Here is a 22,172-nt window from a genome sequence, read left to right as displayed (position 1 = left end):
CAGCCGGGTAATGCCCACAGGAGGTTAAGTGAGTTTGAAGCCGTGCGGACAACCGGTTAGGTTTTTTTTGCGATGTCTGCCTGGTGTCTGTACGCAGCCACACGTGGATGTGGAAGTGGAAGTTCCAGGCCCGGAAAGTGAAAGGCATTTTTTATTTGATGCATCTTTGTATTATGTACGGTAGTATATGGTACAAACAGAAATAATTGATTTGGTCTTGACATATTTTTATATAGGCTGCCTGTATACAAATGTGCAAATTAGAGTTTTTAAATTCCATTTGCAAGTTGTGTCCTTTTCTTTGTACACAGTTTGTATTTCTTTTTTCTTACCATATGAAAAGCACAACTGAACAAACTCAACTGGCACCTGTACAACTAAAACATAACAGGGGCTTTTACTTTGTAAAGTTTGACAGTTTTGAATGAAGCGCCCAACTGGTTACCATAACAGCCATTACTTAATGTCACTCCTGTCCTACTCTGACACACACATTAAACGTGTTATGCAGGCGTATATTGTCATTAGAAGCAATCCAAAATGCCCCAAAAAAATCGACTCTACTAGACAAATATAATTTTAAATAAATGTTAGCATGAATAATTATTCGGGAATTCACCAATACTCCCGGTTTGAATTAGCTACTAGCTATCAAATTATTCATTTATTTGGATGGGGAACTCAAGTCAACGTATGTTATACGTGTCTGTGTGTGCATGGCTTATAGCGCGAGAGAGGAACCCTGGTTCCTTTGAGCTCACTAAGAGGCAGAGGGGGAGAGAGAGTAGGGCTGTCTGTTTGTGGCCTGCTTTTCGTCTCCGCGCCCGAGGCCTGGAACGACACATGCATAAATAAATCAATAAGAGGAACGGGGACAAGCCACAGAGACCGTGGGGTGCCAAACTTTTTCTGGTGGAACTCCGAGCTCTATTTAACCTGTTTTTTTTTCCTTATTTCGTCTTCCACTTCATCTTCTTTTTAATCCACTCGGAAAACATCCCCCAACCGGCAACTCGGCTACGAATCCCGCCTCCTTCGCCCCATATATTTCTTTTTTTGGGGGGGGGGGGTCGGGGGATGGGGTGCGGGGGAATTAAACATGACACAATCCCCTCCTGGGAAGCACGGCGCTGGAGATAGTGTCAGGTTGGGACCGGAGGTTGTATAAGCAGATTGGACGCTGCTGTTAGTTTTGCTGGAGCTTCACCCTCTTGAGTTGTTATCCCTGCTTTACATATATGCTACCGAAACAACAACCCGAAATGTACCTTAGAAATAGGTATACATCATTTGTTTTCATAAACGCTAACTATTAACGAACGATGGACAACAGCAAGCAATAAAACCTGGCGGTGGCCTGAATAACAATGGCGTCGTAGCATGATTGCGTATTGAGCTAGCCACAAAGATGCGGGGAATGAATGGTTTGGTTGGCCTTTGTTCTGCTCCTCCAGTGGCGCCCGTGGGTTCTCCCTCTCGGCCCGGCGATAACAACAGATGTAGGTATTTACTGTAAGACAACAAATCAGAGACCTGCCGCGGAGGTCCTCCTGGGTACAGTGTTTTTTGTGTGGGAAGGATTTCTCTGCGTGTATGTGTGTGTGTGTGTGTGTGTGTGTGTGTGTGTGTGTGTGTGTGTGTGTGTGTGTGTGTGTGTGTGTGTGTGTGTGTGTGTGTGTGTGTGTGTGTGTGTGATGTACTGGAACTCTTCCCATCCACCTCCTCTATTGTTTCATTGTCTGACTACGGTTCCGCACTGTGTTCCCGTGCCAGGGAATTTGCTCCAGTTAACACCTAGGTAGCACTGCTCACGCACACAAAGACATGGGTTGGTGTTGCTGGTGGTGGTGGGACTGGGGGCGGTGGGACTGGGGGGGCTGGTGGTGGTGGAGAAGGAAGGGCGGTGGGAATTGCTCACGAGCGAGGGCTTTAGAGCGGAGCAGAGCAAATTTATTTGTGTGTTTGTGTATGTGTGTGTGTGTGCGTGCGTGCGTGCGTGTGTGTGTGTGTGTGTGTGTGAGTGGTTTAGGTAAAGGTATTGTGTGGTTGCTCGGGGGCCCCTTCCACAGGAGACGTGTCAGAGGATCAGTCAGTCGTGGAGCAGGTTTCCTGGCCTCGCCTTCTGTACAAATAGACCCTATTACCCAGCGCTAGGTCCTCCGCTAGCGCTAACGGCACTGTGTCTCCTGCTCAGAACCAGCTAGCAAGGATGCTTGCTTGTTACTTTCATTGTATCTTTTTTGTTATTATTATCGTTATTATACAACAACACAGAGCAAAAAAAAAAAAAATGTTGCGCCGCTAACGACGAATCCGCTAACAGTGACGTTTTTCTGAAAAGCCGTCATACATCAGATCTCAGGTGTGTGTTTGTTTGTATTGCTTTGGTGACGCATACATGTGGCCAAATCTAGCACAACATACATTTTCATTCTGGTACTGTGAAAAGCCAGACTATGCACTGCCCGCATCGGTCGAGGAGGGGGTTGGCTTGTGTCTGAGGGGTTAAGGGCTGGGCTGGGTGGGGGTGGAGGACTTGAGGCCTGGGATGGGTAGGGGTGGCCGAGGTGCAACTGAAGACATGGTCCTCCAACCGAGACCAGGGTATAGTTTATTTTATTTCCCATATTATTCATTTTATTGACTTTTTCCCCAGCTGTCCTTCGGCTCCTTTCTGCGTCTTTAATTATTCATTTTTTGGGGATGGGGTGCATTTGTTATTGTATTCACTGCGAGTCTCTTCAGCTCTCTTTCCCTCCGTCTTCAGCCCCGTGGAAATTGAATCTCCTCTCTGCTGTGGCGCTAATGCAGGCAGTTCACTTCCTAATGGATTGAGTGCATATTGAATGCTTTGGTCGCTCCTCGGGGTAGGTGCAGCTTAGCGCAGGAATTAGTCCAGCGCCTTGAAAAGACCATGGAGGAGGAGGAGGGGGACGGGGGGGACGGGGTGGGGGACGGGTATGTGAGTCTATGGAGCTCCTGGTAGAAAAGCATCTTTGTTCCACATTCTATATTTTATTTTGCTTTTCCTTCCAACCTGCCCTCTCACTGTAGCTCAGTGCCAGCCGTCTTTCACTTACACCGCCAACACACTGGCAGTGTTTCCAAGAGCCTTTTATTTGTATTATTCTCCAACCTTTTCGTTACCCTGTCGTACATCTGACGGCACACTCTGTAATGAGGCGGTCATAGTAACTTTAAAGATGGGGGAGGGAAATGAGATTCGTGCCACCGTGACATGACGCATTTCCAACGGAAAGAATGAGCTTGAAATTGTCAAAACGATGCGACTAATCGTAGGAAGGATACAAGGTTGGTTATATATTGATCCTTTAGGGCTTTATTTTGTGATGGTTAATACAAGTACTCTTGAACTGTGTATCCTCCTTGTGAACAGGAGGAGACATATGAGGAAGGTTGCACAGTGTGCAATAAAAACACAACATATTACTAAAGAATCAGGTTTGGCACAGTGGAAGAGCAATATGATTTATTTAGCAAGTGCCTCCTTTTTAATGACAGGGACAGCAGGAAAAGAACCGGAAGCATCTAATCCCCCTTGTATATCGGCCTTTTGGCCTGTATATGTCTGCCTGGACAGTTATCATGCAGTATGTCACCTCATCCATCCATCCATCTTTTATACTGTTTGTCCAGATAAGGGTTGAGTTTAACGATAGACCAATTCAGGTATAGCCTTTACATTCACAGTCACAAAAGTCATGGTATAATACGGGTGTCTTTTATTTTATTCTAGAATGGTCTGTGTTCAATTAACAATCAAACACATAGGTAGACATTGACAGATTGCTGATGCAGATGGCTGATGTTTCCCCAAAGCCTTAGAAATCTTTTTTCACTGTAGCTTATTTTTCACTTTTTAAAGAAGTGTTGGAGACAATGTAATCGTTACGACATTTCACCCAAGTATCTTTTCAGAGATGCATGTACATTTTATTTTATAAACACAAGATGTAGTTGTTCTTTGAAAAAAAGTTAACTGTTCACGGAATCGTCTGTGGTGAGTCAAAAAAACTAAAAATCAGCTGAAATACCAAATCTTACCTTGGTCTGATATCTGATTCCAGGCAGCCCGTTTCAAATGTACAGAAAAAATACTGATATATATCCTAGAGACTGTTATTTTCCAAAATGCGAATCACCATTGCCAAATAATTATCTCAGATGTTTTTTTTGGTCCCCAGTAAAGTATCCAAGGATCTCTCCGAACACCGGAGCCCTGTATTATTTTCTGCTTTTTAACCATTGTTTTCCGTGGTTTTCTTATTCAGATGAAAGAGGCTGAGCTTTCAAGTACAGAACGCAAGCAACAACGGGTGTCCTGGAAAGATGAGTGTAGCATCAACACATGTGAGGCACAACATGAAGGCCACAAAGAGGAGGAGTAGGGGAGCTATGAGAGATATTAAAGCACCCCCTGACTGAAAGGACGATGGGTAGTTTGTCATCTGCGTGAAATTATTCTGCCCAGCCGGTGATGAAAAGGTCATTAATGGAGGGGGGGGAGGAGGTAGAGAAAAGGGTTACAGAAAGAGCGCCCTGCGGACAATGGCAGGAACTTATGGATTTCATAGGTAACCCCATCAGAAGCACTGGGAATTGATGCAACCAAAAGAAAATCGCTGATGGATTTTCATAAAGCCACGTTTGTAAGCTCATAAGCAAACACTCCACTATGCCCCGACAGGCAAACAGGAGGAAAATCTACAAAAAAAAACAACCAAAGAATGCTGCACTGAAGTGAGTCAGAAAAGGTGTCTTTTCATTTGGAGTACACCACACAAAACCCAGCGTGAGGTGATGGATGTATGTGTTGGTGTGTATCCATTTGACCCATATGGTGCGAGTGTCCCTCCTTCACAGAGGCTGGTCCTCCCCCTCCTTTGAGTTGGTGTCATATTAGAGTTCACCGTTTGCTGTTGCCGTGCCGTGCTCCGTCTAATGGAATGGGACCCGGAAGGCCATAGTGATTGCAACAGACCCCTGCATGTCCCTCACTACCAACAGGGGAACGAGGCAACAAAGAAAGGTTGAATTGATGAAGACGAGCGCCTGGATTAGGACTCATCCAGCCCTGAATCAGATCTTTCCAATATGGAACAACAAATCTTTAGCAAAAATCTCTTCCTCCTGGATTCTAAATAACGGGAGGATAAAAAAAGAAGTATTTCTGCAACTGTCCACACCGCTCAAACGTCCCAACAGAAACTATCCGTGTTATGATTAGAGCGTGTCTGTAAGCAGGTCAGCTGCTAGCAGAGAGGAAGCTACAGAGAGTCTCTTCCGCGTGGTAGGTATTCTGGCGGGAAGGAAGCAAGGATGCTTACCACACACGTCGTCCTCAACGGGGGAATCCACAACATTGTTCTTGTCACCGGCTGGCTCCCTGGGGGTTTCCCTGGGCTTGTGCTCCCATCGACGCTGTAATCTCCGCTGGGGACTAGTGGTGCGGGTGGGGGTGCGGGTGGGGGTGCGGGTGGCGGTGCGGGTGCGGGTGGGGGGGACAGGCCCCAAAGTGAGAAGTTGCTGCGTATTGTAGAATGTTGTGCTGCTTTTACTACTGTCCGTCGGGGGATGCACCCCCTTGGAATGAACAAGACCCAAACAACCGGGCATTATCATATGTGTCAGAAGTGATTGTGTGTCAGGCACGTACATTCACACTTCACGTCTGGGGTTTCCCAGAGTTCAGACCAGGGGCTTGCTTGAAACTCTTCACAAATAGCGTTTCAAGTTCAAGTTATACATTGTAAAATTGCTCACGTAACATGATATTCACTTCCATGGCACACAGATAGGTAGCACACGTGTGCAGTTTTATTTTTTGTTCTTCAGCATAAAAAAGACATCTACTGTTAGATGAGGCTGCCTCAAGCTTGACCTTGACAACACTGAAACTGCCTTTTCTTTGTTTGTTTCCACCCTTGGCAAGATCTTTATATGACCGCCAGCCACTCCGGTACTATCAGCCCCAGCACAGAACCAAGAATTATGGTGGTGTGTTTGTGTGTGTGTGTGTGTGTGTGTGTGTGTGTGTGTGTGTGTGTGTGTGTGTGTGTGTGTGTGTGTGTGTGTGTGTGTGTGTGTGTGTGTGTGTGTGTGTGTGTGTGTGTTTTTCTGTGTATGTCTGTCTTTGTGTGTGTATGTTTGTATGTGTGTCTGCATGTGTGTGTGTGTGTGAGTGTGTGAGTGTTTACGTGTGTGTGTGTGTGTGTGTGTGTGTGTGTGTGTGTGTGTGTGTGTGTGTGTGTGTGCGTGTGCAATCTTTCATATAGTAGACACATTTGTGAGGTTACAGTTACAGTTAGAGGCTGATGCTTTTAGCTTTAGGTTCCTTTAGTGGTCAAACATTGTGTTTTGCACAACGTCCTCGTCTGCAAATCCATCAATAAGTACTTTTGTTGTTGTTATAATTTTATGTTTATTTTTTTGCGGGGGAGATTTTATCTCTCTGTGGTAAATGTCAACCATGGCCCACATTGGTCACATAAATGCAGTTGTAAGCAGTACTTTGCCCTATTTATGTATGCAGATTCAAATGCTGCTGACACAAACAGCAGTCATTCTCAGTCCCACGGCGATAAAGTGATGTTTTTTGTGTGTTGTTTTTTTGGGGGAGGGGGGGGTTGTTTTCTTTGACATCAGCGCTTGTTTTATTTCACAGGATGTAATTGTGAGGCTGCAGTGAGACAAGGGGAGAGAGTCGAGTCAGCTGTGGAGGCCCATAAGTGTGTGTGTGTGTGTGTGTGTGTGTGTGTGTGTGTGTGTGTGTGTGTGTGTGTGTGTGTGTGTGTGTGTGTGTGTGTGTGTGTGTGTGTGTGTGTGTGTGTGTTTGTGGTGTGACAAGGGGCTTAGACCAAACAGCCTATTCAGACTGCAATACATCTCTGTTCGAATGCTGCTGACTTACAGATAATACCAGATCACTTGTGTTAGGTATACCGAGTACAACCTCCATGTCAATATTTGTAATTGATTGTGTGATCCATTGCATTATCTGAGAAACTGATGCATCTGATATTGAGTATTCTCTTAGATTACTCTCAGATACTATGAATAAATCCAAATTTTCAGTGTACAAACCCAATCAAAATTAAGAGCAGGCCAGATTTGGAATATACAGAAATGAAGAAAGAAATTATGCTATAAAGTTTATAGCACCACTTTCCTCTAAGTTGTAAGTGAGTTGGAAATTGGTAACCCTTAACAATAAGGTTTAATTAACAATGAATTACAATTAGTTAATGCACTAATAAGTATTAACTAAAAGTCATATGGTAAAAGTTAATGGTATTCATGTTTACTCATGGTAGTTATGTTATCTAAGGTATTCATTTATTCATTATTTAATAGGGTTAGGGTTAACTCCAGCCCCTGTGTACTATATAATAACCAATGTTAATTCCAAGCTCATTAATGTTCCCTTATTGTAAAGTGCTACTTTATTAAAAAAAAACATGCATAAAAAAAGAATAGGATGCTTGATATTTCATTACCTCAAATTCATACTTAACAAAAATGGTAAGCCAATTACCCATTGAACCAGTGCTGAATAAATTATAATTACATAAGCCTGATGAAGTGGTGTCAGTCCATTAGTGTCTGTACAGTCAGGAAGGAAGCTCAAACCACCACTGTCTCCTTGGTGCTCCAACAAACATCAGTGAAACAAAATGGCTACATTTGCAAAGCAGCTAAAAGCTAATGTGGCAGAGAGGGCTACAGATTGAGTACAAACCACCTTTTCTCTCTTTCCAGTTTAAATCCCCCACTTGTCATACTTTTTCCTTTGTATAATAAGGTTGTTATTTTTAATCCTTATTTTCAATCCTAATGCAATCACACATTTCTCCTCAGTAATAATACGCAGAGCAGGCTTTTTTATGACCGAGCAATAAAAAAATTTAATCCCCTATTTCATCAGCAAGAATCATCTTTCAGGAATATTTAAAGGTGCTTAAATCCTATATTAACATTGATCATATTTAGATAAGCTTACATGTTTTGCAACTGTGCAGGGAGATGTGTTATTCCCCGACTGCACATGCACATCAATCAGTGAATTGAATCGGCGGTATGAATCTGGAGATCATTTCCATATTAATCTTCTGAACCGAAACCGAATCAGTGTTTCAAAGTTATTTCCATATTTTGTGCGTGTCTCATCTAATTGCAGGGATATACTTTACATGCTGCACGCCAAAGGGATTATTCACAACATTTACAAACACCAGGCCAGTGTTGTATTGGAAATGTCTAGATTATACCTGACAATACTGTTGAAACGACATCAACATCCATGATGTGTATTCTCTAGCCTTGCCATTGGGTTGTTGGATTAGCCAGTAGTAGTCTATAGCAGTAGGAATAGTCACGGTGGTGTATCAGCAGTTTCTGTAATAACAACAGCAGTGGAGCTAGTACTGTAGCAGTTTAGTACAGCTTATTTTACTTTACTGTGCTTTTAGCTGCAGCAGCAGTAGTTGTATACGTTGTAGTAGTACTAGCAGTAGTATAAGTAGCTTAGGAGTATGTAATACCTCAGAGGGCTGTGAGGAGACACACACTCAATATGTGTCAGAGAGTCTGGGGACCCTCTAATGAGAGCAGTGTGTTTGTGCGTGTGTGCTGTTTGTGTAGGTGTGTGTCTCTGTGTGTGCTCACATGTGCGTGGGTGTATGTGTTTGTACGTGTGCGTATGAGCGGGGGTGGGGTGGGGGTGGGGTTGCTCCCCCAGGGGGATGAAGGAAGTTGGAAGGAGATAAATATGAGTAGAAGTGTGTGAGGAAGAGGGTGGGAGGGTGGGTGGGTAGGTAGGGGGGGTGAAGTGGAGGAAGAACGACGGAGAGGCACATCCGTTCAAGAGACACAGATGGAGGGTGGCCTGCAGCCCCCTGACTGGAGAGAGAGGGAGAAGGAGGGGGGAGGGAGGGAGGGAGGGGGACAGAGCGCCAGCAGAGGGGGAGAGAATGAGAGAGGAGAGGGGGGGAGAGAGAGAGTAGGAAGAAGAAAAGAAAACGAGAGAGAGCCCAAGAAAGGGAAGAGGAGGAGTTAGCTAATGCTACTTGACGAAGATATCACTCCCTGATTGAAATACTATTTGTGTATATCTTCTATCAGTTTGTGTGTGTCTGTGTATGTGTTTGTGCGTGCGTGCGTGCGTGTGTGTGTGTGCGTGTCTGTGTGTATGAGTGCGTATCTGTGTGCATGAGTGCGTGTCTGTGTGTGTGTGTCTGTGTGTCTGTATTTGTCTGTGTGTGTGTGTGTGTGCTTGTGTGTGTATGTGTGTGTGTACCTGAGCATTTGTGTATTTCAGCGTCCCAGTCACTTTGGGCCAAAATAATCGGGTGTTTGCTTAATTAAAAGAGTTGTTGTTTTTTACGGCATGTGTGCATGTTTTAAATTTGGACTTAAAAGACTATACTGTAATTCCCCCTGATTCCTTTAAAGTCCAGCCATGTCGCTCTGAATATTTTAACTGCTCCCATAGCCAGACGTTTGAGGTACTCATATAGTTGCTGATATTTAGAATTAACTTGGACATTTCACGTTTCATGAATGATCCTATTAAGGTCGAATAAGTGGAAAGATAGATGGTACATTTCTCAGACATCTCAAAATGTTGATCCCAGTGGTCACGAAAAAAATATCTTGTTTACTTCACGTCGCAGAACTATTCAATGGCCAACTGACCTTTGACCTGTCTATCGGAGACTAACATTAAAAAAAAGCTGTTAGAGGACTGAGAGTTCATGATTACAACTAAAAACAATAAAAGAGAAGGCCATTTTATTCTAAAGAGCCAAGTCTTGCAGCCACTTTGTCAAATGACTAATGGGGAGAGGATATTTTTTCAAGCCTAGCACTTAGGGTGTATTTTGATGTTCGAGATGGATTGACTGCTGAATATATTTATTCTGTGCCCAATGTCAGAATCTGTGGCTATGTGTTATGGTTATTGCGCTTAATGGAGGGTTGAATAGCGCGTCTTCACACGCTTCATGAAGATGGGTAAATTAGGCCAATTATTGATCTCCTTTTACTTCCATTCAATTATTTTAACGCTGCCAATTAACTTGATGAATAGCACTAATTAATGAATATTGCTTTCATGTGTCTTTTGTACTTTTGTGTTCGGTATGTAGTGGGATGGGGGTTGATTGAGGTTGGAAGGAGGGTTGTGATGGTGGCTCGTGGTCAGTGGTAATGGGGTAGTGCTGGCTGGAGGTGGTGCTGTGTGGGGATGGTGGTGGTGGTGGTGGTAGGGGTGTTAGTGAAATAATGATGGTGGTGATGAAGGTGGTGGTGGTGGTGGTTGTGATGGGTGGTGCTAGGTGGAAGTGGGGGTGGGGGTGGAGCTGGGGCTGGCACGGGGGGGGGGGGGGGGGGGGTGCTGGTGCTGGCTATGGTGGATGTGGTTGTGATGGGTGGTGCTGTGTGGTGCTAGTGGTGGTGGTGCTGGGGCAGGATATTCCCAATGCAAAGCTCACATTTTTTGTGATACCTTGCCCATTAAACTCCTGCGGTTGGTGGATTAAAAAGAAGGGTGGGGGATCCACAGCGGGAAAAGCGTCTTGGCACAGTGAACAGATATTCATGGCTCCAGCTGATGCCTGTGCTGGTCCCTTGTTTCCTTGATTTAATTAGGACTTGCCCATCTGAACAACTGAAACGACTATTAGTCGATTGGCAGAGAGGTCGGCAACAATCTGTGGGGAGTTGTGTGTGCAAGATCCAATATGATTTAGATAGGAGTTCCCGGCTGGGGGCTCTGGAAGGCTGGCAAAAGGAAGCCTTCCCTTAGGTGGGGTGTGATGCACATGTTGGTTTGCATCTTAATATTCTTTAAGCACTCATGAATAGTGTGCTTCACAATGAGTCTATTCGGATCGGTGTTGCATCCAACCTATGTCAGCAGATGTTATAGCCGTAGTCTCTCTCTCTCTCTCTCTCTCCCTCTCCCTCTCCCTCTCCCTCTCCCTCTCCCTCCCTCTCCCTCTCCCTCTCCCTCTCTCTCTCTCTCTCTCTCTCTCTCTCTCTCTCTCTCTCTCTCTCTCTCTCTCTCTGTGCATAAGAATGCGCATAAGCATGCATGTCTGAATTTATGCAAGCTATGTATGCATGCTACGTGCATAAATAGATGATGACAAGGCCCGTAAAGTTTCTTCATGATGTGTGGAAGATGAATGGGACAATACACCGTTCTGAACGATAAGAGAACCATCACCGAACATAAAGGTGCACCAGGAAAATAGCAAAAAAGCACTGCGCAAATTATTCATGTTTGAAATGTTAACACTGAACCACTGAACTGGATCACAGAAGCATCCACGTTGGAGGCTCTGCATATGTGGGGTCCTATTGATAGACAGGACTGTTAAAGAGGACTGTTGATTGGACTGACTGGGTAGAGGGACCCTTTGAGGGGATATCATTGTTAATATTAAGATTTTAATAGTGAATTGGGAAAAAAATATGTTCGTCATACAATCTTCATCCATATTAAAACAGTACCAGACTACCTGAGGGAAGTAACCTGCACCTGAAACAGGTTAACTCAAGTCAAGTCACTTTTTTTGGATAGCCCTTTATCACAGTAAGACTCACAGGGCTTCACACATGATACCAGATGCCCTAACCCTAAGCTCTTTTAAGGGCAAGAAACCTTTCCAAACACAGAAGAGGTGAGAACCCTCCTTTCAGGGACGGTTAGACGTGCAATAGGTGCCGACTAGGCAGACACATGAAGGCAGCATAAAACAAAGCACACATGAAGGTTATGTAATCTTCGACTGGACCCTTTTTGTTCTTTCCTTTGCAGTCCTGTTCCCGAACATGTGTAGTTCGCATCCTGTGGTTGAGTCTTCGTCAAAGGAGGCTTGACAAAGGACAAATATTATTGAATGCTTGATGTTTGCCCGCTGGACTTTAATCCATGATGACCAAAGGTCAAAGCAAATCTGAATTCTAATTGTCAAAGAAATTGGACAACTTTTAGGTTTTCTTACTTTTTATTTTCTATGCTGAATTCTAAGGCTTAAGAGGTAAAATAATGAATGAGCTGAGTGGAGCAGACGTTGGCTCTAGGTGAGATGGAACATGGTGGTCATGTAGAGCACTGTGTTCCTGTGAATGCAAGCCAGCTCCTTCCTGTATCTATTCATATTAGTCGTTTTCACACTGCTTAAAAGTGCTTGATTGCAATACACGTGTGTTTCATGAATGAATTCATTTTACATACTGACATCTAGTAAAAAGGCTTGTGTACCGAGAGGGTAAAGTGGTGTAAACCAGAAAGCTTCGTTTTCTTCAAAAGTTATTTAAAAGATGTTTTCTTGTTACCCTCTTGCTACATTAGTTTACAATGAAAGCACGTTTGTTATCATGATTACACCCTCTTAAAAATCCCAATTACTTCTGCCTCACTAACGAGCAAGGGAAGGGAACCCATGTAGTTTTAGGCGAGCGTTGCATCCACAAGACTTCAGCATGAGATTGCCATCTAGTGTTCGTGAACCAATTGGAGAGAAAAGGTTCAAATAGAGCTTGGAGAGGTGAGAATATACTAGAAGATGCATGCTGTCTGTATCTGTGGTCTCAAGGCATCTGTATCTGTGTTTTCTCTCTGTTAACTACGGTACTACCTTTACATTTACATTTAGAAAATTTAGCGGTCTTTTTTTTTTTCAAAGGGGCTTACAATACGTACATTTGTCAGAAGAATCTAACCATGAGGTTCACTTTTCAACGTCTGCCACGACAATGTATGTCATTTGACCATGGTGGCACAAGTAAAATAATACTTTTTGATGCAGTTGGTTATCTAGTGGCTGGATTAAAAATTATTTCAATTGTGTTTACTGCTACAAAAAGGATTTGGTTTCTCAGATGTTCTCTCGTATAGCAAATGTCAAAAGGAGATGGAGATATTTGCCTAAAACTACTTTGCTTTACTGTTTCCCAAAGTGTACTTGCTTCTTGTTTGAAAAAAAAACAATCAAGTGCTTTGCAGTGTAGACTAAGTCTGAGCCAAGCTGTCTTTTTTCCATTCAAGCTCTCAATGTCGTTTTATGGTTTTTAACCTTTAGGGGGCAGGATACGCATCATAAAGCTGATTATTGTGGACTTTTAAAACCCTTCAATGAAACCTTCATCACTGCTGTTAGTCCAGAAAACGATGGCTTAAACTTTAACCCTACGCCAAAGAAAAGCACTATCAAACTGTTGTGGGCCATCCATAACATACATTTGAGAACATAAGTTTTCTTGATTCATTTCATTCTTAAAGGTTTGAGATTGTTTGCCAAGGTTTTATCTGATAATATGGATTATCTCTTTCTTGGTATACACCATTAACATTGCTTTCGCTATATGTGCTCCCCAGAATACAGAGCTGTGATTGCAAATCTCTTCCAAGTCACTTAGTAGAATAATAGCCTAATGTATTTTGGGATATATAACACAGTTGCACTTTAAATCTATTCAATTAAATTTAAAAATCTATTAAATTAAATCTACCCCTTTATGCCGGAAAAAAGCCTATAGCCCACTACTGGTTGTGGGGAGTGTTTTGTCTAAACAAATGAGACGCTTTCTACAGCTTTCCCTTTCATTTTACACAGAACCATCCTGCTTGGATTCCCCTCCCTGTGAATCAAGAACTAGGCCCAAGCTTTGATTTGAAAAATGTCAATTAAACATTCATTAAAAACAGTACTAAAACACTGGTCCTCACCGCTCCACAGTGCTTTTATTATTCGCGTGGAGGCGACCTGCCATGGGAGTGCCTTAAATTGGCGTCACGCGGCGCATGTAGGCACCAGCCGCTGTCCAACGTTAGCGTGTGCTAATGCAAAGGCAAATGATTGGTGTTTGGCCGCAGACCCCCCGCCAGAGAGCATTTAGCGGGACATTTTTATTCATCTATGGGGTTTCTTTATTACAAGCGCTCCCTTGCCTCATTATAAACAGAGCCAGCTTGCAAGACATAACTTGGAAATAATACCCGGTGCCACAGAGGAAAAAGTTTGGACCTTGGACTCAGAACTTTCATTCATGGCTCATTAGCTGAAATTTGATTGAGTTTGACCACGTTGGAAGTACAGAAGAACAGAAAGGCAGCGCTGTATTCCTAGTGGTCGGACTGGGATTAAAGCATCAAAGTCTCAGTGGGACTCCCTTCTGAGGAGAATGCAGTGTATATAGACTACATTGTAATCAACTGCCAATGTATGTCATTCTCCATGGTGGAAAATCAATTTTTTTGTCAGACATTTACACATAAATCAAACAGTAGATACAGCCTCAAATTCATATTCCCATTGTACGGTGCTAATGGTATTGCACTTTTTGATTTACTGTATATTGGACAGGTAGAAAATTACATTTACGCATGCAGGCTTAAAAATTACATTTGATCTGGCAATGGGAAAGCTATTTTGCCTGACTGCCTGAGGTGAAGCGCACACACTTTGATTTGATACAAAAAATGAGGTGTGTTAAACTTATGCACACTAAACATCCCTGTGTACAAAATGTGATTTGAATTATTTTAATACAAAACAATAATGTTTTTTTCGCCCCACTGGAAAAGGCTTCCAGCAGGGGATTGCAACACTTGAAAGAAACAAAAGAGAGAAAGAAAGAAAAAGAGAGACAAAGAGAAAGAGACAGAGAGACAGAGAGAGTCAGAGACACTAAGAGAGAAAGAGAGAGACAGCAAGAGAGAGACGGACAGACCGACGAACAAATGACCATGAAAGACACGAACAAAGAAAGATGAAGAGACAGAAAGGAGAAAGAAACAAACACAGGTGAATCCAAAAATATATCGTAACAGATGAACGGGAGTGATTAGTTAATTGTATTGAATCTGCGTGATCCTGTTCGAGTGGCACTCATTATCCATCAAGGAAGCAAAGTCAATGTGAAGCAGAGAAAGTGAGTGATTTATCAGTCAAAACAGTCTGCAGTGCCAACCATTTCTGGGCTTGTTGCATTTGCATGGGATTAGCATTTTCAGAGGCAAGCTTTTGCCGCGATCTAGTTTGGACCCTCAAACACACTCATACATATATAAAAATTGTAGCGAAAGACTTGTAAGACATGGGTGGGGTGGGGGGGGGTTAGAGCCGTTGTCTAATATTCTTTGTGTATAGATTACTTGTTAAGAGCATAACATGTTGTTGTTGTTCTTCACTGTATTCTCGAATTGCAGAATACATTAAACTGCAACAAGATTATTCTAGGCTGTGGATGTTGTGTGAGTGCGGTTAGAAAGGGGTAGATGTATGATTTTATTGAGTGGCTTAGTAACATGTGAGCAAACTGTAAGAAGACCTGTATCATCACGAGGGACAATGTATGGTGTTTGAATAATATGGAAATTACACAAGATATCGTGGTGAGTTGAGAGCTTTTACTGGAACACTCTAACTGATGTTGGGATGAAGTCATTATGTATGCGCTCCTCACATCGGATGGGCCTAAAGTTGCTGAAGGTACGATTGGAGAGCAGAAAAGAGCACAAGTTGAGCAAGATAAAGGAAACTATAAACAGCTGATATCTCCTCCCCCTTGCTTCATACGTTTCTACTACACGAATGAGAAGTGTTAGAATCAATTAATAGAGTTTCAGATCGTCTGCATTTGCGCGCATGCATGCACGAGACTTGAGAACATCCGCCGGAACTAGTCAAAAATTAGTCAAGTTCCCACAACATCAAGTCCGACACTTCTTGTTGTTTGAACAAGCATAGTTTGGGATAAGACAAGCCTCTTTGAAAGGAGATATGTCATTTCATACTTGGGAAATTCCACGTGGTAATTCCAACCAGCCATAGCAACGTTTTGATATGTTGAGAGGAGTGTCTTATGTCCGCATTTATTCGATAGCAAATGGCCAGAAAAGCAGGCGGAAGTTGTTTTCCTGAGAGTTATCACAGGTATTTCTGAAGTTTTTCATCCCAGAATGCATTCTGACGCATGGCAAACAAAGACGCATGCCTCATCAAAAACAAGCCTATTCATTCAAATGGGATTCCCCCGTACTAATCCCAGAAGAGAATCCAAGATTGGTCAGAATGACCCTGGAGTGGTCTAAAAAAAATAAATGGGCTCGTAGAGGAAGGAGCAATCCAATCAAAACGTGTATTCTCACAGTGTGTTCCACTCTTTATAAGTTACCTGTTGACGGATGGCTTTGCCATTTCAAACAGATTACTCTCGAATATTAGGCTACCTCTCAAATCTTACCAAAAGCACCTTTATAAATTCACCAGGCTTATCTTCCCCAAGTTGCCTTTTCTTTTAGTTTTGTCTTTGCTAGCACTTACAAAAACAACGTCTTTCCTTGCCTTGGCAGCCAGTTGCCATGGCTAGTGAGTGTCCATAGCTGCCAGAGGCTCCATGTTAATTGAATGTCTGCTTCTTCATGGGCTCTTCGGGTAATGAGGCTTACTTACACAAGCTCCACCTGTGTTTGTCAATCTCGTTGCGCACACCTGCTGCTGGTGGCGCTGAGTGCTAGCCCGTGCCCCCGAAGCCTCAAATCCGGCAGAACAGCGTCTCCAAGTAACAATAGTAGCGTGCTCACATTTTAATTGGCTTGGCTGCTATTTTTTCCGAGGCTAGATATTTTTGATTGGTGACAAAAAAAAGTTTCAATTTTGTGTAGGAGTTAAGAGGAGTGTGCTTTATAAAAGTCATTTTTTTTATACCTTTTATGTCATTCGGCATAATATACTTTTTACTTTTTTACTTTTTACTTGCATATAACAATTGTGTCGGTGTGAGCCAAACAATTCCCATTGAAGAACTTGTTATTCAAACGTTGTTTCTGCTTGACATTTCTCTATTGCTTTATAAAAAAAATGTGAACTGTGTCTCTTTCTGTACGCCTGCACAGAATTAGAGGCATACCTTAATGTGCCCCTATAATAGTTTTTTTTACTGCACATTTACTAGAAATAATCCAATTTATCCGCTACACTTGCACATAGACTTAATGCATGCAACAAAATAAGTGGGCCAAGCAATGAAAAGCAAGCCATATCTTCACATTTTCACTGGCCAGTTCTTCTTTGGCTTATCTTTGTGTTTTACAGTGAGTTTAACCTTATGCTCCACCACACTTACCTAATTCCTGGAGAAACTTCGGAGTTAAGATGGCGGTTCCCGTTGTAATTGAGCAAAAGGATTCCTACGTCGGTGACGTGACCTGTCTACAAACGTGAGTGGTACTTCAGAGTAGAACCCAGTCACCGTTAATAACACTTGAAGGAATAGGGTTCCTTGAAATGTCTCGCAATGGGAATTAAATAGCTTCTCCCCCCTACCCCTGCCCCCCATACAAATCCAATTACTCCCAATTAGACCAGAGTACCTGTAATTCCTCCCTGTTGGCTATGACTGCGGGAGGCGGTTCAAGAGAGTTGTTCAACTTCATAAACTCTCATTTCGATGATTGAGGCGCTACCAGGGATTTTAATTTCTTCTCTTTTCCTTCAGGCGAGAAAACACAAGGTGAAATCCAAATGATAAGAAATTAAGGATGGCTTATAAAAAAAAGAGAAATGGACAAGACCACAGCCGTGCGGAAGCATGTGGTTTGGCTAACCGCGGGTTTGTGCCATGTATCTATTTCAATAGATTCCTTGAGGCAGAGTTCCGCTGTGAACGTTGATGTTGTTTCACACGTCAATGTATTTGTGTTGTTTGTTGTTTGTTTGTGTGCGTGCGTCGTGCATGTGCGTGCCATACCCCGCCCCCTTGTCCCCCCAACAAAAAATGTCTACAAATATATGCGCTTGATGTTTTAATCCAAGCAACGTAGAGATTGGGTTTTTTTATGCATTGAATTATTACTAATATTTAGCAGGTCAGGTCCTGCAACCTGCTCAATTGCCACCAATAAGGTAGAATGCAGACATCGTGCTTCAAACCAGGAACCTTTCGGCATGGAGTCAAACACTCCAACCCCTAGGCTATCCTACTCTCTGGGTTGCATTGTGCAGGCAGTCCATCTCTCACCAACGCACACATACAAAGTACCATTCAATATTTTGTTTGTAGGGTGACAGCCTTCTCCTCTGGTCGGCCCCTCTCAATCGTTCTGATCTCATCCATATTAATAGGCCTGACTGCTGAAGGCTAGAGCGCTTGTGACGATGTCATTACCTACACCTCAGCCCCTCCACAGCAGCCCAACTGGGGCCCGCCAAACTGTGTTTCCCTTATTCACGTGCATGTGCTCCATGGCTCAGGAAGCGTTCCATCCCCAGAGGACCCTCTTCGGAGGTATTCCAGAGTCTCCATGGAACACAACAAGCGTGCCAAACGTTACATTCATGCTAGCACTTTCTTTGTGTCGCTTTGAGAAAAGTGGCCTCGGGGTTAAAGGTAATTTATGCAGACATGAAATGGCCATTTGCAAACATATCTGCTGGAGAAAGAAATGGTTCAAACTGTGTGTGCATATAGCCAGAGGTATAGTGGGGTGCTTTTACCATGTTGGGTGGGTGGGGGGGGGGGGGGGTGATGTTACCATAACTTAGTGAAGTCAAGTATAGCAATCCTGCAACTTATTATGTAGTTAGACTTCACTTTCGTCTAGGTTGCTTTGAAGTCACTTTAAAACAGATTCTCCGACTACTTTTTAACCTTTATTTGAAGTTATTTTCAGGACGCTTTCAATTTAGACTTAAATAAGTATCACTAATGGATCGCCACATATATTTAGCAGACACTCATTACTGTATGTCATTGCTTTTTCCTTGACAACACTTAATCAAAGAAAGTATGGGCTTTGAATCAAACCAAATCCGTTAATCTTTTACTTTATATGCAACTTGATAATTACAATTTTTAAATCAAATCATTGTCACAAACACATGTGACAATGTGTGTGTGTGTGTGTGTGTGTGTGTGTGTGTGTGTGTGTGTGTGTGTGTGTGTGTGTGTGTGTGTGTGTGTGTGTGTGTGTGTGTGTGTGTGTGTGTGCGCGCGTGTTTGTGTGTGTGTGTGTGTGTGTGTGTGTGTGTGTGTGTGTGTGTGTGTGTGTGTGTGTGTGTGTGTGTGTGTGTGTGTGTTTGTGTGCATTTGTGTGTGTGTGTGTGTGTGTGTGTGTGTGTGTGTGTGTGTGTGTGTGTGTGTGTGTGTGTGTGTGTGTGTGTGTGTGCATTTGTGTGTGTGTGTGTGTGCGTTTGTGTCTGTGTGTGTTTGTGTGTGGTTGTGAGTGTATGTGTGCATTTGTGGGTGTATGTGTGTGTGCGCGCATGTGCATGTGTGTGTGTGTACGTGTGTTTGTGATTGCGTGTGTCTGCACGTATGTTGGTGTGGGATCGAGGGGGTTCCCTGCCCCACTGCGCTCCTAAATGTCTGTGCATATCTGCTGAACGAAGAAGTTAATTGGAGTTCCTGTTCTTTGCTCTTGGCCAATGCATTTGTAATTCCATCTGACTGCTGCTCTTAAATCAATATTCTGTTTAAGTTGCTTTCTCCATTCTACTGCATCAGTGAATTGCGTTGGAGTGATTAGCTTTTTACTGTCCAAATGATGAATTGTGTTTGGCAGCATTGGCTGTACAATGCTCTAAAAATTATATTGGCAATTTGGGATTTCTTTAAACGGCCAACATTGGGATGGTGACTGTAATCAAACGGTTAATGCTGTTAATAACACACAGATTACATAAAACTCTAAATACTTCTGTAAACTGAACGCAATTGGTGCCTTCTGTCCAATAGTCTGTTGTTGAATTACAGTGTTTCTTTTTATCCTTCTCAAGAAATGGGTAAGGAGCACAGACAAGAAATAAGCAATGAGCCAAGAGCTCATTTGTGAAGCTCTTCCACGGACATACACATTAGACTTTGCATGAACATCACCAACGCTCAAAATACACATACAACTCAACAGGTAACTTAGATTCCAAATTAATTAAGTTTATCCAACGGAATTATAACATGCATGTATAATGTACTTGCATTGCAAATGGCAGATTAGTCAACCCAGACGAGTTTGCTGGGTAAAGGATCTTTTTCTCGCCTACTCTTAAAATCGTGTGTGCATGCTGCCATCTGGTGGCAGATGAAGTTTTTGCAGTAAGATGTCAAAGAGCAGTGTTGATAAGCAATAATGCAGGGAGGGAGGGTTTTATATTGTGACAAAAGAAAATAGGCTCTAGCATAAAAAAAAAAAATGAATTGGATTAAGTTAAATTAATTAAGGGACTTGTCGTCTTCTATAGCATTTACAATACAATGAATTGAGAAAAAGGCTCATTATCCTGAGTCTAAAATGATGTTGGAAATGATATAAGAGAATAGCTTATCTTTGCTAATTGCCTCAGAAGGAGTACTTTTCCTCTTTGTAACACATGCTTTGCATACTTCCTCCTCGCACCTTGCTGATGCTGCTGGTGTCATAATTCATCATAACATATAAATGGAAAATAGGAGCAGAATATTGTGACTATATGCCAACTTGGGAGTATGAATAGCAACAGAAAACATTTTTCATGATATGTTTGTCAAGAATCTCGTTAAATTAATCAGGGCCCAGATGTTGATGTGTTTAGCTTATATTCAAGTCCGTAAAAAAAACATACACAAAAGTGTTACTGGCATTTCGATGTGAATCGAGGTCATGTGATTCGCTGACTTACTGCTGAGCCCATTCTCACCTGGCAACTATGATTATCAACTTAGTTCATCGTAATAAACAATAATAATAAATTATAACTAAATAATGAAAAGCTAATAAAAGTCAAAGAGTAGAGACTTCATCTGATCAAACAGTAAGCACACTAGAATCAAAACTATTAAAATGGGGTTAAATGTAACTCTGAACTCCAGGGCTCTCTGTTCCTCAGTCAGAGAGCTAAACATGGTTCAATGAATTGCAATCACTTTGGCCAAAGTGGGGAGATGGAATTGGAATAATAAAGAGGATAGCAGTCCTTTCAGGAAGACTTGAAAACGGTACTTTAAACTCCTTTATAAACACCAATCATCTTTGTTCAACTATAATGTTAAATAACCCATATTGTTTAAGTGAAAAGTATAGGCAGTAGGGGGAGAATACCGATCAGAATAAAAAATATTTAAGGAAATGTTATTTAGGAAGGCAAGCATTTAACTAATAGTAGCCTTCTGTGCTCCATGTCTGGTTCTGGCTAAATATAACTGCATAGGTGCTTCAAGCAAGGGGGTGCATGGGACACATGAAGTAGGCTATAGGTCTGGAAGGGCTTCTACAGCTGTATCATCACTAAAGAAATGGTTTTGCTATCAAGACAATGCAGTCAATCCTTTGGCTTTAATAACGTCAGAAGGGACCTCCCCCTATAACAGAAATGCCCTTTGGTTCAAGACATGCTTGAGTCATTTAAATGATATTCATAACACTGGAATTACTCCTTGAACGCCAGCAGCCGTTAATTAGCATCCATGTGCTAACAATGAAGATCCTCGTGTTTGTCGTTGGCTGAGAAGACAGTGGTGGTAATGATAGGCTATCAGAGCTGTTGGTGGGGAGGAGAGCCACATTGTATTAGGACGCGGGACTACAATATACCCCTCACGTTGACACAAAGCCCCCCTGCCAAACAACCAGAAATGGGCTTAGACAGGAGCGAAATACTGCTAATTATTTTTGAACCATGTTTTTTATTCCTGGGGATTTCCAGACACTACATCAGAGGCTCTGACTGAGAATAATGTGACTCACACATGGATGCATAACTTCGTGTTACTTCTTTGGGAAGGCCATTTGTAAGAATAGAGATATACCGGGAACATATCACTGATTCAGATATTAGTGATTAACCAAAACTTTTGAGTCACCATCTTCCTAAACCACCACTGACATGAAGATAATCCACGTTGATCATTTATTTTATCTAAAAAACTAAGGGTTCCAGAAGAAATGTACAGCAGTATAAAACTGAGAATACAAATGAATGGGTAAAGTAACAATACAATATTTTTATGGTTCATTTGTTGGGCCAAACAAAATATATTTGTTTGCTGGTAATATATTAGTATATATATATATATATATATATATATATATATATATATATATATATATATATTACCAGGAATACAATTAAATCAGAAAAAACTAATCACTAACATTTATTTGTATT

This window comes from Gadus chalcogrammus, chromosome 7 (assembly GCF_026213295.1).
Source record: "Gadus chalcogrammus isolate NIFS_2021 chromosome 7, NIFS_Gcha_1.0, whole genome shotgun sequence".
Lineage (NCBI taxonomy): Eukaryota > Metazoa > Chordata > Actinopteri > Gadiformes > Gadidae > Gadus > Gadus chalcogrammus.
The sequence above is the reverse complement of the archived record's forward strand: the minus strand, read 5'-3'. Positions refer to the sequence as shown.